The 20,000-nt window shown below is 47.9% G+C and overlaps 1 protein-coding gene across 1 annotated transcript in view; it reads right to left on the bottom strand.

Annotated features, from left to right (window-relative positions):
- The window catches only part of tspoap1 (TSPO associated protein 1), an 81,275-nt gene that overhangs the window by 41,918 nt on the left and 19,357 nt on the right, over window positions 1–20,000 (bottom strand). The gene's annotated exons all lie outside the window — the stretch shown is intronic.

The raw sequence follows: 20,000 nt of genomic DNA, 5'->3' as shown, positions 1-20,000 counted from the left end.
CCCCCCCCCCCCCCCCCCATCCTAGCACTGCTTTACATTTCCTCCCTCGTCAGCCAGCGGGTGGCGCTACGCTGGTTTTCATCTCATCACTACGACATCCTGAATCACGGTATATCAAATATATGGGTGAGGGCCCTACAAGCTCTGTTTCCAGTTACCAATACATTACGTGTTTTTTTTTTTTTATATATATATCTACAGCAGGGGTACTCAACTGGCGGACCGCGGTCCGGATCCGGACCCGAACGCAGTCCTGTCCGGACCCAATCTCATTCCTGATTAACTGGATACGGACTAAAACAAAACCGTAGCATTTATTTCAGGGCTATTGATAAAACACTCCGTCACTAGTGTTACGTTCGCCACCCCCGCTCAACAACTTACGTTCGCCACCCCCGCTCAACAACTTACGTTCGCCGCCCCCCGCTCAACAACTTACGTTCGCCACCCCCGCCGCACCGGACCTCAGGTCACAGGTATCTGCCAAAATTGGACCGCGGACAAATTTAGTTGAGTACGCCTGATCTGCAGGCAAGATATTGCAGTATAGAGATCTTGGGCGCAAATGTGTAGCTGACAACATTGAGAAAGTGGACAGGGGATTTTAATTAATATATTTGTTTCAACAACCCTAGTAATGCATTGAATATCACTACCCTGGGCAAAATGATCCCAATGTCAATCTAAAACCACATGGCCCAGCCCAACGTCCTAGCAGTGCTCATCTCCTCCGCCACGATCCAGCCAGCAGCGCGTCCCTCGTCTGGAACAAAAGTGCACCGACAGCGTGAGGCAGAATTACACACGAGTGCCTAATCACACCCGACGTCCTTGAGCACCAAGTTGAGCCAAGTTCCGGTTCCCGGTTGTTTAGGGCCACCTGCGTGTGTTCTGTAAGTCCGACGACTGGCTCAAGGCGGAACCCGCCGCTGGGCTGCCTGTTGAGTCTCCTGGCAAAAGGCCGTGTGCCAAAAACGCCCACCAGCCTTGCTAGGGCTGCCGGGCGTATGCCAGACAGGCAGTGTTGCAGACACAACACCAGGACTAGCGCGGTTACCAGAGGATACGAGGAGGGCCGTGTTTGCCATGGAGGCAAGTGTGATTACAGCTAAGTGTCTGAATAAATCTGAATTAAAGATCTAGTCAGGGGTGATGAACTGTGGTGAATGTGGTAATGGACTTACGGTCCTACGGTCTGCGACTATGACTCAACTAATTCTCCCTCTCTCTTTGTGTCTCTTCTCTGTGGTCCGTGTGACCACCTGTATTCATACACATCCACACACACAAGAGTTGTTAGTGAACACAACCATCTATTCTTTTCCAACTTTACACTGATGCTTCAACACTGAGATTTAAATAGCGCTTAATCAAGCCCGTGGCTGGCAACATGGCGTGACTAGCAGGTTGGAGTGGGCTAGCGTTGGCTAGTCAGGTTAGCGTAGGCTAGTCAGGTTAGCATAGGCTAGTCAGGTTAGCGTAGGCTAGTCAGGTTAGCGTAGGCTAGTCAGGTTAGCGTAGGCTAGTCAGGTTAGCATAGGCTAGTCAGGTTAGCGTAGGCTAGTCAGGTTAGCGTTGGCTAGTCAGGTTAGCGTAGGCTAGTCAGGTTAGCGTAGGCTAGTCAGGTTAGCGTGGTTAGCGTGTTGAGCAATGTTGATGAACATCTGTCATTAATCACCATCAACCTTGAGACTCCAGAGAAGTTTGTGAAGTGTTTGTGGGACCCAGAGCAGAAGTCCAGCAGCTGCAGGCGGAGTGATGACAGACCAGGCTCATGAGTCCTGCAGGAGAGGAGGTTGGTCTCTACACCGTCGAAGCTGTTCCCAGATCAGCATTAACGGGTCCGTACTGGTGCCACTAGGGCCATAGCATTGGGGCAGATGGGCATGTGTCTCAGCGCTATAGGAAGGCGGTGAGCCACCACCACTTTCCTCTCGTGCATTTACTCTCATAACCAACCATGGCCCAAAGATGGCAGAAACTGACCATATTACTCCCTCAGTGTCTTTCCAGAACATTCTGTTGGCCATTTTTAGTGAAACACAGCAGAGGTCCAATCTGGGATGTTGTTACTGGATGCACACCCATGATGGCGGGGAGGGCGTGTCATATTCGTTAGCCAAATGAGTCAAGGACAAAAGGGGGTAGTTTTGGGGGTCCAGCATACCAGATGAGGGGGAGCAGGGAGGAGGGGTGATGCTCGTTAACAGGACAGCAGTCTTGGCATTGGCATGTTCCATTTTGCACAGACTTCATTAAGTCTGTAAACAACGCCTCCTGAGTTTATATCATGACAAACAAATTTAACTGCATAAATAATGACACAAAACTGTACAAGAGATGCGAGAATCTGCCAAAATATGAAGTATAAACTATAAAGATATTGTGTTTCTACTGGAATGTTTCTATTTGGAGTTAAAAATCACACACAAACACACACACACACACAAACACATACACAGACAACACTAACACACGACCGCCAGCATTAACACACACACACACGACCGCCAGCATTAACACACACACAGACACACACATATGCACATACATGCAAACACATACACATTCACAGACACACCCACCCACTCCCAGACCCATATACATGCAGCACCTGACCTGTCTAAAAGGATCTTCCTCCAGGCTAAAATTCCTTCAACTTTACCAGTCTCGGATGTGCAAAGAGACATGATGCCACAGCACCTTGGAGCAAGTGTCCTGCTTGACTAGAGCTTCATCAGGATCTCCAGGCACCCAGATCATAAAGAGTGCAGTGTGAAGGAGGTAGAACCAGTCAGTCCTCCTCCCTGTCTGCAGACGCTCCAACCAAAGGCCGTAAACACAGTCGTTGGGTCCAGACTACACGGAGTGTTCATTCATATGCGTTTGGCCACCGAGTCCACACATGGGTTGTAACTGCTCTCTTAGAGGCCTAGTCTGTCTGCTCTCTCTCTCTCTGTCTCTCTCTCTCTCTCTCTCTCTCTCCCTCCTCTGCTTGCCTCTCTTCTTCTCTCTCCGCCTTTCTCTATCTCCGCCCCCTCTCTCTCTGCCTCTGTCTCTATCTCCGCCCCCCTCCGTCTCTCTCTCCACCCATCTCTCTGTCTATCTCTCTACCCACACCTCTCTCAGGGACGAGGCCAAATCTCTGTGGTGTCCACATGAAGGAAAAGGGGAGTTTGACTGAGGATGTGCTTCAGATGGACAAAGGAGAGAGGAGGACAGACGCCAACATGAAGGCGTGTTAGGAAAGGCAGACTGGCTCTTCAGATGACTAGGCTGGTGTCTGTCCAACACATCATCCAGCTTTTCCTCCATCTCTATCTCTCTCTAATCTGAACAGATGCAAGCAGAGATAATTGAAAGCCGTGCTGTGGCCCCAAAGCACCCGCCACCCCGGCAACCAGACGGGAGACGGTTCCCGCGGCGATGCTTGCCACAGAGCGTCCCATGTGGCTCCGAACACTGGCACGACGAGGGCGAGGGTGGGTGAAGTAGCCCCCCCCGCCCCTGGGCAAACAGTGCTCCGCTTCAGTAATGGGGCGCAGGTGCACGTAGACGCACATGCTGCCTTTAGTGGGGACATGACCAGAGACGGCAATCACGCCAGGGGCTATGGGATGCAAATCAACACAATGGAGTTGGCCACAGCCTCCAGACACGGCACACGCACCTAAGAGCTAAGAGACCGCAGCTAAGAGACCGCAGCTAAGAGACCGCAGCTAAGAGACCGCAGCTAAGAGACTGGATTATTACAGCTCAGTGGCCTGATGCATGGATTCAAGCTTTTGTTTAATAAATGAGATGGAGAAAAAAGTATCTTTTTTGTGTGTGCACATCATGTTCAATGCTGGATACTACTGTACCCAGGGAACAAAGGAGAATGAGAGAATCAGCGAGAGAGAGAGAGAGAGAGAGAGAGAGAGAGAGAGAGAGAGAGAGAGAGAGAGACAGAGAGAGAGAGAGAGAGCGAGTGAGCGAGAGAGAGAGGGAGGGAGAGAGAGAGAGACAGAGAGAGAGAGAGAGAGAGCGAGTGAGCGAGAGAGAGAGGAAGGGAGAGAGAGAGAGAGAGGGAGAGGGAGAGGGAGAGAGAAAGACACACAGCTTATCCAAACCACCCACCCATTCATCCATCCAGCCATCCAGCCATTAAACAGGGGAAACTGCAGGGATCAGGGACACTGGGTAGAAGAGAAGTGACAGAGTGAGGAGACAAGAAAGTATGGGAAGGAGAAAGAGAGATGGAGAAACGGAGTGAGAAGATAGGAAGGAGAGAGATACAGACAAAGAGAGAGGGTGGACTTCTGAGGAGGAATGTTTCTGACAGGTTTTGAGCTAAAAACGTAACAAGGTTAAAAATAAATTATTAAGTGCTCCTAGAAAACAAAATCAAAACAGTGACTAATTTACTGACTGAATATGTAGATGAGATTATAGTTGACATATTATAGAGAAGAGTTTGGGAAATATAACATTTTTAACGATCAAATTAAAATAAACAAATAAGCTGTTATGATTTCCATTAGCAATGCTACTCATTCCAAACCTTAAATACAAATGATACACCCATCTTTAGTAGTATTAATAATCATGTCAATAACACACAGCCCAAAGTGGCTCTGCTCGTCTAAAGGCTTTAATATGTCACTTGTCCCCTCAGGTTTCTAGACCAGCACTGGTTTGTCAGAACTGTGCAACTGGACTTGAGGAGAGAAGACAAGCAGGATGAAGGAACATTCCAGAAACTGCTGGAAACCTACTGTTTCAGTTGGACAGTGAAGCCCATCAAATCAAATCAAATCAAAGTTTATTTGTATAGCGTTTTTCACAACACATGTTGTCCCATGAGAGAGAGAGAGAGAGGAGAGAGAGAGAGAGAGAGAGAGAGAGAGAGAAATGGATGACATGACAGTCACTCTTAAGCTCAGCAGTACCACCACTCTGCCCACAGAAATAGCAACAAAGACTCCTGTAAGCCACACTCATCACACATTTACAACCACCACACGCGCACAGTCACACGCACACACACATATACACGTGTGCACACATACGCGCACTCACACACACACGCACCCTTCATCATATTATATGTCTGCTGTTCTGTATTCAATCCAGGCCCTTCCCCATATCTGGACCAAACACCAGTTTCTCACAGGCCAGAGGTGAACCACTATCATCTCCTCCATCAGCCACAGTGCCTGTGCAGTCTAACCGGGCCGCTGGGCCAGAACACGCATTCCCTCACTCGCCTGCGTCTGACATCCCTTCTTTCTTTAGGAAGATGTAGAGGGGGGGAAATAATCCAGTCAACAGGACAAAGGGAACGGAAGAGCCAGGCTGAGGAAGAGGAGGAGGAAGAAAGGCGAGCAGGAGAAAGAGGCGTGTGTGGAGGAGAACGCGAACAGCTTCCCGCTCGAGGACACGTTAGAAACGCCGACGGGCTCGTGGCAACGCAAGCTTCCCAAACCTCTGGATGTTAGCGACAGAAAATGGAGGACGCGACGGAAACACTCATGAGGCGGCGTAGCGCTACTGAATAATGCAATAACAGAAATACTGATCAAACTAGGCGCTCTGAGGGGATCCATCTAACAGTGGCTGCCAGTTCAGCAACAAAAAAAGGATAGTGAAACATAGGTCACACACGACAAGCTGGAGGGGCAGACATAGAGAGAGAGAGAGAGGGGGAGAGAGAGGGGGAGAGAGAGAGAGGGACAGACAGAGAGAGGGGGAGAGAGAGAGAGGGACAGACAGAGAGAGGGGGAGAGAGAGAGAGGGACAGACAGAGAGAGGGGGAGAGAGAGAGAGTGTCAGACAGAGAGAGGGGGAGACAGACAGAGAGAGGGGGAGACAGAGTCAGAGAGAGGGGGAGACAGAGTCAGAGGGAAACAGTAGTAGACACGTGTGGTCTCAGGAACAATAACATGCAGATGACGAATGAGCTGCACTTTCAGCCACACGCACGCACACCGTCCTGGATTAGTGTGGAGATGTGAAGGGCTCCGTTAGAAAAAACAGCCGCCATGTTGCAGAAACACACACGTCAGGAGTTAAGGTGCGACTGCAGACAGCAAACTCCAGAAGGGGATCTCCCTGGTTTGGGGTGTGTGGTGATGTAAAGGGTGTGTGTGTGTGTGTGGGTACGTGGGACGTGGTGGGATGCACACGGGTGTGTTGTATAGGAAATATGTACTGTGATCCATGAAGACGTCTTCACAATACACAAGGAGAATTGTGACTTTAGTTCCTCCAAGGTTTGCTTGGAAGTTGTAAGGGACACAATGCACCAAATAAAACAATAGAGGTGCAGCAAGAAGATAACAGCATTAATGTGTTTCTTTAATTGGACAATGTCACATTACTTATGTGCAGGCTCTCTATAACTAGTCTAAATGTTTTAACATATTTAATTGTATTAAGTGTTCTAGTACTGAAGTACCACAAACTGTGAGACAATCCAATTGGTTTTCTGTGATCTGCTATTGTAATTAACTGGGTGAGGTGACATGTTTATACACACACAAGTACATTACTACAAATATGCATCAGTACATTTTCTCCCACACGGCCTACATCAGACATGAAGCTCCTTAGAATTGTTCTGCCCATCTTCTGAATAACTGCGCCCACATCTTGGGAACCCTTGCTAAGGTGTGCAGTATTTTTCCCTCACGAGTGGGAGGTCTTCTAGCATTATCCCAAAGTTGAGCTGCCCTGATGTTTGGTGCCCAGACAGCACAAATCACATTAGCCCTCCGCCTCAGACGGAAGAGCTGAGTGGCTAAAGTTTGTTTTTCTTTGGCAACATCCCAGTTACTGTTGGCAAATACCTGTATGTGTGTTGGACTGTTTTTCTACACCGAGTCAGAACTACACAGGCCTGGAGGAGAGCGATCAATATTAACTGTCCATGGAGAAACTCTAGACAAGGGAAATTTAAATATTTAGATAATTATGTGTTTCTTTGGCTGTTTAGCACTAGCTAATGCCAACAGCTGAAGAATGTATTAGCCAGATGTCATTTTCTATGAGGTTCTTGGTGTTTCTTGCTGCAGGATCCAAAAAACAATAAAGCTATTAGGGTGTTGGCTGAATGTGTGTAAGATGAACTTCATCTCATCAACATGTCAAACACGCAGACATTTCATTGAGACTCCAGGGTTTGACTTTTTTTAAGGCGTATGTCATCCCTAATGCATCTCACAGAAGAGTTACAACCTTCTTTCTCCCAACGTGTCTGACCGTTCAGATGCTTCCTCAGCTCAGAGTCTCCATCAGCTTGGCGGAGGAGCTGCTGACCTCCACCTTCCTGAAGTAATGGAAGAAACAGGAGCAGTGCAGGGCGATGAGACGCCTGAACAAAGTGCAAATCAACCAAACCCTGACCACAGGGTAGTGAATCTGAAGGGTCTTTTAGAGTGTTGAAAGGCCGTGAGCAGATGTGTCCTGGCCTTCCGAGTCGTCCACTGATCAGAAACCAGAAAGAAAAAAAGGGCAGATGAAGAATGACCTGGACTTCAAGGCTTTCCTTTGATCTCTGATCAGCCAGAGGCAACATCATATGCATTACAGCTTGGTGGATTCGTTCTTTGTCTGACACTGGGCGGCCTGTAGCGTTGGGCGGAGGAATCACCCAGCACAGGCCGAGGAATCACCCAGCACAGGCGGAGGAATCACCCAGCACAGGCGGAGGAATCACCCAGCACAGGCGGAGGAATCACCCAGCACAGGCGGAGGGGTCACCCAGCACAGGCGGAGGGATCACCCAGCACAGGCGGAGGAATCACCCAGCACAGGCGGAGGGGTCACCCAGCACAGGCGGAGGGGTCACCCAGCACAGGCGGAGGGGTCACCCAGCACAGGCGGAGGAATCACCCAGCACAGGCGGAGGGATCACCCAGCACAGGCGGAGGAATCCCCCAGCACAGGTGGAGGGGTCACCCAGCACAGACGGAGGGGATCACCCAGCACAGGCGGAGGGGTCACCCAGCACAGGCGGAGGAATCACTCAGCACAGGCGGAGGGATCACTCAGCACAGGCGGAGGGATCACTCAGCACAGGCGGAGGGATCACCCAGCACAGGCGGAGGGATCACCCAGCACAGGCGGAGGGATCACCCAGCACAGGCGGAGGGATCACTCAGCACAGGCGGAGGAATCACCCAGTACGGGTAGAGGGACGTGGTGACAGACGGCAGCCTCGTGTGCCCCCCACACAGCCTAGCACACCTGATTCCACTTTCTTAATTAATCTAGACATTGAATATGCTTCCAGCTACATAACATTGTCATGGTTACCACTGCTAGAGCACCAATCCATGTATCTCATCCCTAATGCAGGACCCAGGAGAGACAATAATAATTACATTAAACTATTTTATCAAAGGGGATACGGGAGAAGAACAATACCTGGTGAAGAACAATACCTGGTGAAGAACACTAACTGGCCATTTGGTTTTCAAAACAGAGGCAGACAAAGAAGAAGAAAAAAACTGAATTCCACTAAAGAGGTTATCTTTGAACATTCCAGGGGAATAGAGGTAAATGGATAGAAACTGGATACAGTGCCTCCTCTCCCTCTCCCTCTCCCTCTCCCCCTCACACACACACACACACACACACACACACACACACACACACACACACACACACACACACACACACACACACACACACACACACACACACACACACACACACACAGCTCCACTGGCATCAGGTTTGGCTCCCAGAAAGCACAACGCTCTGCTCTTCATGCGTGCAGGACCATCTCATCTCTTTATCCAAGAACACATCCAGCTAGTAAGGCAAGGCAAGGTTATTTATATAGCACCTTTCATTCACACTGGCAATTCAAAGTGCTTTACACAAGAAAATAAGAAGCTTATTCCGACCCGAGGTTTATCACCTTGGGAAGAGAGCTTCTCTGTACTGGACTTCACCAGTCAGCTCATATTCTCCTCATCTCAGCTGTCATAGTTCAGGGGGAAGATCTATTTAAGTCTAGTTTTACTTACAAACACATTACTGCCATCAAGCAACATTAGAGCAGAATACATAGAGCAGCATTACAGAAATCCCAAACTCCTAAAGTTAAGGTGGTAACAAAGAAAGATGTTTTCCCCTCAAACAGATGCCCTACATTAGGGTTGTTACAATACTAAGAATTACAACTTCGATACGATATTTAAAAAAATATTGAAATTCAATACCATTTTCGATACCAAAGTCAGATACTATGCTCATTTCCGCTTTAAAGCTTTTTTATTATTGAATGAATATTGTATTTTGTTTCAAAAATGTCAAATAAATAAAAGGTGTAGTCCCTACCACATTAAAACAGAAAAATAAATAATTGCACATTAATATAAATTAACATAAATAATAGTAGTGCACTCTGGACTTCACATTTAGAAGTCAAAAAAGGCTAGTGCAAAAAGTGTATTTTAAGTATACTTTAAACAACTTTAAGTAACTAACTTTAAGTAACTAAAACTTCAGTATTAGAGTAGAGGTCAGTATTCATAGATGATTGATCCATTGTAGTACGATCACTCTTTTTTTCTCCCTGTATGCTGTCGCACTTCTTAAACCAAGAATATGACAAACATTTGCTAGGATACCATAATCGAACACATAATCTTGTATGCTGTAGTAATACTAGAAATGGGAATAATCACCAACCTCTTGGAATTCTTTGTACAAATTTGCGTGCCGGTCCTTCAGGTGTTTGGCCAGATTCGTTGTGTTAAGCTAGGTTTATACTTTCGCGAGTGACCGTAGTGTGGTAGTATAAAGAAACACACCTCAAAAACAGGGGAAGGAACATTTACCTAACGAATTTTAATGTTGGTTTGTGTTTCAGGTTTGAAACGTGCTGGAATTTAGGCTAAAGTACTTGAAAATGCTTGAAATTGTAACTTAATTTCACAACAAATAGCTATCTGACTGAACAGTTCTCTTGTATTACGTTAACAAATACGAGCCTCTTGTAATTCCAGGACGAAACATGAGAACGTGAAGAAGTTAAGATTGTGCGTTTTGAAAATAAACCACCATTAAATAATGTGATTAAAAAGCGAATTATTTCAAGTATATGTATAAATATTAAATTAATTAAGTTTAACGTCCTGGGAAATATTGAAAAGGACCTTGAAAGTGACATATAAGTTCTTTAATTCCACCTTGTAAAGGTGTATGAACCCTGCAAACACAACTTTGTTCATTGTGCTGCGGTGCGGTGCGTGCAAAGTTACAAAATTCGAGACGTGCACGACCTCACGAATCGACAGCGCGCGAGGCAACCGCGATTACGTCATTTTCGCCGCGGGGACCCTCGCGCCGCAGGCTGTAGCGCCCTTCGTTGAAATGTTCCGAAAGCACGCATGCAAACTGGCTTGTTCATGTCCTTCGGTTTTCCATCTGTATCTGCTTCGAAACCAAAGTATTTCCACACAGCACTTCTGCTGCTTCCATATTTTTTCCATATTATATTCCATATAATAATTCCATATTTCGCTTTGTGCGTGTAGTTTTTTAACAAGCTGAGGACGGTCCGCAATATTGCTTGTATTAGCAGCTATCCTACACGTTTTCTTCTTATTCTGCAGAGAGGAGGCAAGTGCTGCACTGCTGTACGCGCACACTGCCCCCGTGTGGCACTCTTTGTAAATACTGCTCTTAAAAAAAAACCGTGTTCAGTCCTATAGCACCGATACTAAGCAAATTGGTATTGGTAAAAACAAATTAAATTGTTTTTAATGACGAAGTATCGCGATACTACCCTAGTATCGGTATACCGTGCAACACTACCCTACAGCCACTAGACCAGGGGTAATCAATTAAATCTTTCCGCGGTCCATTTTTGGCAGATAGCTCAGATCTTAGGTCCGGGTCCGCGGTGGCGAACGAAAGTTGTTGAGCAGGGGGGGGGGGTTGGCGGCGAACGTAACACTCAAATGGGTGGTGAACGTAACACTCGTCTGAAAATAAATTCTCCGGTTTAAAATATAGTCTCCCGTTAAAATTTTTTTGGCATTTGGGTCCGTATCCAGTTAAACAGGAATGTGATTGGGTCCGGACAGGACGGCGTTCGGGTCCGGATCCGGACCGCGGTCCGCCATTTGGTGATACCTGCACTAGACCCTACAGCCACTAGGCCCTACAGCCACTAGGACCTACAGCCACTAGGACCTACAGCCACACTGCATGTACACTGAGGAGCTGCAGCACTGACCTCCTGAAATGACACAGTTCTTGGTTATAACATGTTACACCGAGGTGCAGGGGACCTGGCAGCTATAGAGCTGTTATCACAATAAACAACAGAAAAGCGCGCACATGTGTGTGTGTGTGTGTGTGTGTGTGTGTGTGTGTGCGTGTGTGTGCGGACAGAGGGCGGTCATCAAACAAGCAACGGAGACATTAGCCGAGTGAGTGTGTGACATCGCCACACTTTAGTAAATGTGCTGTTCCATAATGGAATGAAACGTGATGAATGGAGTTAACATGAGACTGAGAGAGATGATTGACAGCTGGCAAAGCCCATGTAGAGAGTGAAGATAAGTCAATGGGTAACCTGGGGGGAGGACCTTAAATATACTCTCACTAACCAGAGCAGAAAATATTACACAATGGTCCAAGATTTGATTTGATTTGTGGTATTAGAAAAACAGGAGCTTTAAAGTGGTTTTAAATTGGAGCTGGATATTACACTCACTGCAAATGAACTGCAACCTGGCCTGTGGGAGGTTGTTTTGGGGATGGTGGGAGTCCTCAGACAGCCATTCCTCCATTCTCGTTCCTCTGAAGAATTCCCCCCTTCGGCAGACTGGGAAATAGATCTCCCGATGAGGAACCACTTATATATCCCATCATGATGGATATCCCCCCACAAACCCCAGGATTCGGTCTCGTTATTCCCCCTGTGCTGCAGCTGCCGTGAAGCCCCTCCGTCTTTGCCGCTTGGGAAGGCGAGTTTACCCCTGAGGCAGCACAAGGTTTTTAATAGGGGGGGGATACCTGCTATCTTGAGGATGCAGGTGTAACGTATTTCACATGGAAACGCTCCAAACGTGCGTGGACCTACCACCGTCCCCAGAGAGGAGCAAAACGATTTGGCTGGTACTTCTGGACTCTGGTTTGCTCACCGGGTCTCTCTGTACAGACTCGCTCCAGTTCGTGGGGCCTCACATAACCCACATGCCAAAAAGGGAATCCATTTTGGATTATGCTCGTGCCTTGGGGGAAGAGCCGCCTTATTGCGAGGTTCCGCGTCCTTGACTCTGAGGGTTTCTAAATGCCACCGCCCGGTTCATGAGAAGGGGGAAAGGGTGGCCACAGAGAATATTGATTTGGTGCTTTTTGCAGTTCATTTAAAATGCCCTCCACCACCCCCACCCCTCACCCTATTACTCCGCTCAACAGAGCCTGACATGAGACCCGTAGAGATCTAGGGGTGTGGGCACAAGATGAAGTCAAACCCAAGTGCTTTGTATAAGCAAAGTCACCGACTTTGCACCACAGACAGCACCCCACGCTTTTAACATTGGATTCATTCTGAAAGTGTAAACGATCAGTGCTAAATTAGTAGGTGCCAGCTACTGTAGAGCTATGGTCAATTTTGCATAGCTTAGCATTGGTCCTGATGAAGGTATTTACACTACCTGAAGGAATAATGTCTCAGCAGAAGAGGTAATACTGCCACTCGATAGCTAGTAGCAAAGCAAGACTGAGGTCAGATGGTCTCCAAGTGGACATGCAAGTTGTCAGGCTGAGTGGAGGCAGAGAAAGAGCTGATCCCTGCACCGCTCCCCCCCCCCGCTGGCCCCTCCCCCGCCCCCACTGGCCCCTCCCCATCTGTGCGCTTCCTGCAGCGTCTTAATTAGGGGCTGGGTCCCGCGAGCAGTCCCACGAGGACTCCCGCCAAAGCTCGCTTGCACGCCTCTGCAATTTATCCGTGCATCCTCAGGAGACAGCGCTGCAAAGCTGTCAGAGGGACAAACCAATAAAGAGCTTAAACACCTTCATCAGACTCCTAAACACTTAACTGATGACTCTAGATGCACACATTAGTATGAGCTATTTTAAAAAACATGGAGTATCTCTCACCCATGCAAAAAGATAAATAACTGGGTTACTGTATAGTAGCACTTTGAAGCTTATAAATCTAAATGGCATCCAATGAAGCTTGATTCTCATACGGTGGAAGCAAGCAAACTGTGGCTTTCTGCAGCCACAAACAGTCCCTGCTCATGCAGAGCCAGGGAGAGGAACCTTCACTGAGCTCTCCGCACCTCTAACTCAGCAGGGTCTTTCTAACTCATCAAGGTTTCTCTAATTTGTCAGGGTTTCTTTACTCAATAGGGTCTCTCCAACTCAACAGGGTTTCTCCAACTCAACAGGGTCTGTCTAACTCAACAGGGTCTGTCTAACTCAACAGGGTCTGTCTAACTCAACAGGGTTTCTCTCCTTTCCTCCAGCCTAGGCGTTCTAAAGGTTTTGATTTACAGACTTGGCCAACTTGCACCTGTTTCTGCTGTTATGAGCGTGCAGCCCCTGATAATGTCATCGTATTAAGGAGAAGGCCCCAACATTTACCATCTTATTTAGCACCTTATATGGAAACACTGCTATTGGGGCAGAGCTGGGTCTCACAATCACATGAGAGTAGTCCACCAGGACGATCTAATATTGCGTCCTGATACATCCACATGGACAAACTAATATTCTGTCCTGCTACGTCCACACGGAGGTCCTAATATTCGGTCCTGAAATGTCCACATGGCCGGGTGCGGCGGCCCAGACCAGCAGTGCCCCGGGTCACTGGTTATGGAGCAGACGGCAGGAGCCTCAGTCGCTTCCCAGACATGATGTGCCAATGGAGTTACAGCTGTGGCGTACCTGGCACCTGATGAAGACAACTCAGTGTGTGTGTGTGTGTGTGTGTGTGTGTGTGTGTGTGTGTGTGTGTGTGTGTGTGAGAGAGAGAGAGAGAGAGTGTCTGAGAGTGTTTGTGAGTGTGTGTGTGTGTGTGTGTGTGTGTGTGTGTGTGTGTGTGTGTACATGTGCTTGTGTGGAAGGGTAATGGGTGCAGTACGCTGAGTCTCCAAAGCGGTGAGAACAAAGACTTCCAAAAAACCCTCCGACTCTACCCCCTCCCTCTCCCTCCCACTCTGTTTCCCTCTCCCTCCCTCCCACTCATTCTCTTTCTCTCCCTGTCCCTCCCTCCAACTCTCTTTCCCTCTCCCTCTCTCTACTCTTTCACTCCTCATTCGCTCTCCATTGCTCACTTCAGCCCATATGCGCATCTGACATTTTCTACCAGAGCCCATCAAGATGAGTCAAATGAATAAAGGGAGCAATCTGGACAAGGACCCAGGTGTGAGCCCACACGCTCTCCTTCACTCTCCATCTTTGGGTGTGCTTGTCTTTTTCCCTCAGCCAGACACACACACGCACACACACGCGCACACACGCACGCACACAACGGCAATATGTCTGCAAAATATGAGGAAAAGGTGTTGTGTGATAACGATGGTATGACGATATTTGCAGCTCCCGTCTTTATACGTTAACAGGTAGACTGCTAAAATGCTCACTCAATTCAGTACAAAATAAATAGTTTCAAATACACTTTGTTTTTGCAAAAATGCACATGAATACCCAAGTATGTAAAAGAACATAATAAATAATAAATAACAACAGCTGAAAGAAAAAGTAGAACTAAACGCGCAGGTTTGGTTTGTCTACCTGAGGGTAGCTAATGGCTAGCTGGGGCTTAATATGCTAAATGGTTGGCTAAACGTTGGCTAAATGGTGTAATGGTTTCATCCAATAGGTCAAAAAAGAAAAATCATGTATTTACATGCTCCATGCATGTAAATTTTTCTTACTCATCATCACATCTTTTGCAATGTGTTTATTGTGCAAGTTCATATCGCGATGATGATGAAAATACAATATATCAGACAGGACCAACAGGCAGCCATGTGGTCATTTCAACTGAAATGTTGCTGAGCTTGATGATGATGATGATGATGATGATGATGAAGAATTTGACCAAACTGCCTTCTAGCCTTGAGTCTCAACCAAAAATGATCAAATGCATTAGCTACTGTAGCGGCCAACATGGGGTGTAAGAGGGACATTACCAGTCATAAAGTCACAGAAAGCCCTCCAGGTCTGCTTATTTCTACAGCGCTCTGGGTTCTACTCTGGAGAGTTGAAACGAGCAGGCTCTATCGATCCAGCTGACTAATCAGCTGCCCCACGACCCCCTGGTCAACAAATGTTCCCTCGTGCAAAACCTCAAAGCACGAAGAGCTGCTGTACCTGCGTCAGGGTGGAACGGAGACTAGGACTAGAACTAGGACTAATGTTCAATTAGTTAACAGAATAGGGAGCCGGGGAAGGGGCTGGCATGTAAATGTGACATGTGAACACTTCTCACCTCCTTCCTAAAGCCTCCGCTGAAGTTACGGCCCAGACACACAGATAATAAGCATTTAGTTGGCCTGAGGGTGGATTGTGGGAGTAAGGGGCCACGGAACCACAGAAAGGTCACGGTGGCTTGTTTTGACCTTTGACCCTGACCTTATGCAATCCCCATCTCAATGGTTGAGCCGATTCCAAAATGGCCAGCACACTGAATCTTTAATGTGGTCATTACTATTGCCTCCTCAGTGCTGTAACATGCAAATAAAGAACAGCAGGGTCATGACTTCACAACGACCGCCCAAGGACATATCATTAAGATTCTGGGTAATGGAGCAGTAAGATGAACACACACACACACACACACACACACACACACACACACACACACACACACACACACACACACACACACACACACACACACACACACACACACACACACACACACACACACACACACACACACACACACACACACACACACACACACAAACACAAACCCCTAACTGAAACTGCTGTATGTACTGCTGTGCCTCTGCAACAGAAAAAATATCAGTCCTTTCAATAAGACTGAAAGACACCCTGTGATGATCTCTCCCATTTCTCCTCTCAAAGAGAGGTTAAATACACACACCTGTGTAATTAATGCCCACTCACACACATGCAGGTACATACAGTAGCTCATGATGCCAACCTACGCACTGCCACATCGCCAGAAATGAGCTCTCTAAGATGCACTGGGACTGTGGCTTTCTTTAAATATATTTAATATAGCAACCTAGTTATGAAAGCCAGCCTTGGATCAGTGTGAAAATTCTGCTTCTACCTGTTGCCAAAAATACCCTGATCTACACACTGGACAGAGAGACGCATGTGGCCTTATTTCACAATTGGGTCACCCCATCCCGAGGAATGAAGGCAATCCACCGTTGATGTGACACAGCCCGACCCGACAGGGATCTGTCCTTCCCACTGGAGCCAGACGATTGTAGGGAGAGGTGAAGACTTCCATCAGGGGTGAACCCTTCACTCTCCCGCACCGCCACAACCACGCAGCGGTGAGAGAGGCGGCCGGGACACTGTGAGGCTCCCGCCATGCTCGCCACCCTGGACTGAGGTTTACTGCTGGGTATTGAGGCCTTCCACCGGGACAAAGGCTTGTCATTGAGGCCTTTCCCCTAACAAAGCCCCTTAACTCCAACTGTAAAGAAACTCATTAGTTCAACTAATCTGGCCTGCACTGCTGAATACGCAAGACAACACTTTATTAATCCCCAAAGTCTGGGTTTATCTATAAAGACTGCACACGCACTCTTCGTGTTTGCCTTGTGTGAACATCTATCTGTACTGCACACACACACTCTCCACTTCTCTACCGCGCAGCCGTACTCTGGTTCCTGGAAGGTTTCCAACCGCAGGACCACCGCTGGTCAGACACCGTCTGCGGCTCGGCAGTAGTGAGACTGAACGCTGCCAGGGCGTGAACGTGTTAGGAGCAGCGGTGTTTTCACACACAACGGTGTTGGGTGTAAACTTGGTCGAGATGTGGTCTGGATCCCACAAATATCTGGCTAACAGTGATCCTGGGGGTCAGAAACTGACTGAAGACCTGAAGTACGGATAATGCAAATACGCGCAGAGCCAGACAGACTCCACAGGCACACCTACTAGATCTTTCTAATAAAGGATGGTTTCCAATAAAGCGGGTGGTGAGTCTATAAAGGATGTAGTACACTATGCACATATTTATAGTGTCTGTAGCAGATAGAGTGGGGTGTTAATTACACCAAGATCATGGGTTCAGTACCCAGGGAGCACACGTAGTGTTATACTGATGAAACACTCAAGCCCACCAAATGCCATAAGTATACATGCAGAGTCACTTAGCTGGAGTGTCGACACACGCCTCGTCCAACCCAGAATCATCCAGAGACCTGGTCCAAACACAACCGCACCGCATCACTTCCCTGTCCATCCACACATACACACACATCTCCATAGAGACAAGTCTCCCCTCTTGACACCACTCCCGGCAGAAGGGACGTCTACCAGATGGGGGTGCGTGTGAGAGGCATATCGATCTACTAGGGGTGTCACGAGATCTCGTGAGATGTAACTCAGCGAGATTTCTTGTCGCGTTGAAAATCTGTCTCGCGAGATTTGTGATTCAGCAAGCAGCCAGTATGACGTCGGAAAATACAGGTATTACTATTGAAGATGCCCCCGCCACTTTCAAATCGTTTGTTTGGCAGCATTTTGGGTACACGGCAGAAATGATAAATGGCAAGAGAGTGACTGATAAGACACGGACCATATGCAAACATTGTATGAAAATAATGCCGTACACCGCGGCCAATACGAGCAGGATGCAGAGACATTTACAGCAGCACCACAGCTCAGTACTCAAATCAACATATCTCACTTGAACAGAGGTAGCAGGGACAGAAAGGCGATTTGGCAAGTTGAGACAGCAAAGAATATCGGGAGCAGTGTGGGGATGCTAACATTCTTATAAATGAACATGGCAGTGTAGTTGCAGCAAATTCAGTGGCATACTTGGTCAGGCTCTAATTGCACTATTTGCACTCTATATTGACAGAGAAGAATGTTTTGTTTTGCACATAATACAGTGAGTCCCGCTTAACGATGGGTCTGGTTAACGACGGACCAGAGTTACGACAGACTTTTTTTTTTTTTTCGCGTGGTGCGCGGATGAGCAGTGGCAACACAGTGGAGTGTTTTGGGGTGTTGTGGAGTGTTGTGTACGATAAAATTGTTCGTTTTTTCTATACTGTATTTACAATCAAAGCGTATCAAAATTTTAGTTTTCTTAAAATCTCGTCGTTTCGTTCTCGTGAACCCAATATCGTGTCTCATCTCGTCTCGTGTGCTGAGTGTATCGTCACACCCGTACGATCTACACATCCACAGATCTCTTCCCACATGTTTTCACACTAAAAGTGAAACCATCATACTTCTAAAATGGCTTATAACTCGGCCATCTCCGAAAAAAATCACAAAACAAAACAAGGAAGCCAAGACAGAGCCTCTTGACCTCAGCCTGGGCCCCTCTCAGTAACACGCGACCCGTGTAACCCAAACCTCATGAACACGGATTACAGGACCGACGTAATGAACGAGCGTATTAACTCGGCATATGGAGGGCAGCAAGCACCCGAAGCTCATCAGCACCTCAAGCTCGGGGTAGCGGATCTCCGTCATCCATTACTGCCGCCACGACGACCAGCTCACAGAGCTGACGTTCATCACGACCAACAAAGCGATTTATGTTGACCCAGCGGGACTAGGCCGGCGCTGGCGGTCAGGGAGTGCGCATCACAGCTGATTTAACACACTTTCAATCTCATTAATATTCATCCTCGCGGATGAATGAGAACTATGCATAGGTATATATTACATATGCATGTACATAGATGTAGTGCATAGGCTTATAAGTAATGATTATATGCGGGACTATGCAGAGTGCATGTGCGTGGGGCTCTCCTGAGCCCGTGGGGACGGTCCCGTTTCCCCAGGGCTGGGCTCCGGATCCTGGGCCCAGGTGGGGCTGCCCGAGCCAGATTTCCCAGCGGGGGCCTCAGGAGATGGTCGTGGTTGAGGAGCGCGGGGGATGGGCGTGCTCCTCCTCCTCCGCCCCCTTTGGCAAACGACCAAAGAATAAACCATTAAAACTCATCACTGTAGTCCATTATGGGGGGGGGGGGGGGGCGTAATCTGGCCTGCATGTGTGATGCAAACCTAATATATGCAGATTAAGTCGCGGGCGAGGTTAGTCCACCGCCAGATCCTCACATATGGCCGATGGCATCGCGAACGCATAGATCTCACGACCATCTGCTGCGAGGCTTCCACCAGTTTATCTTACGCTGGTCATGATTAAGGACTCTTACAACCAGTTTATCTTACACTGGTCATGATGATGTAACCAGCTGGAGGGCCCTCACGCTCGCACTCAGAGCCACATCACACTGTGTTAAGCAGGGCATGAATGAGCTGATCCACCCTCAGCCAGTTGCCATGGCTGTTAAGAGAAAAGATGGTAATCCTAGGGTGTGTGTGTGTGTGTGTGTGTGTGTGTGCCCATGTGTGAAATTGCAATGGGGAGTTGAACAAAATGTCACGCAAATGTTGAACAGTAACAAGGTTCCTTAGAGATTCAGTGTGATACTGTGTGTGTGTGTGTGTGTGTGTGTGTGTGTGTAGGGAGGGGGGGGAGACACACTAAAAGAAGCAAACAGGACAACTAACACTTTTCCTGCCATTGTGGCCTGCTCTTAAACAAAGGGCCTCCGTGTAAATGGAAGGGGTCCTAGAAGCGTTCAACCTCCACCCAGCCAGCAGCTGCGGGCGGAGCACCATTCCTCCACAACGAGCCCCCGCTCAAGGTCTGTGCTGACGGGGACTCGTGAGTGTGGTCTCTGGCGTGAGGGGCATGAGACATGGTGCAGCTGGGGCTGTAGAGTGTAACCCTCCATGGAGAAAAGGTCAAAGGTGAAGCGCTGGGACGTGGTGTCTGCTGGGGAGGAGAAGAGCTGCGACTA

Source organism: Brachyhypopomus gauderio, chromosome 7 (genome assembly GCF_052324685.1).
Source record: "Brachyhypopomus gauderio isolate BG-103 chromosome 7, BGAUD_0.2, whole genome shotgun sequence".
NCBI classification, from domain to species: Eukaryota; Metazoa; Chordata; class Actinopteri; order Gymnotiformes; family Hypopomidae; genus Brachyhypopomus; species Brachyhypopomus gauderio.
The sequence above is the reverse complement of the archived record's forward strand: the minus strand, read 5'-3'. Positions and strand labels throughout refer to the sequence as shown.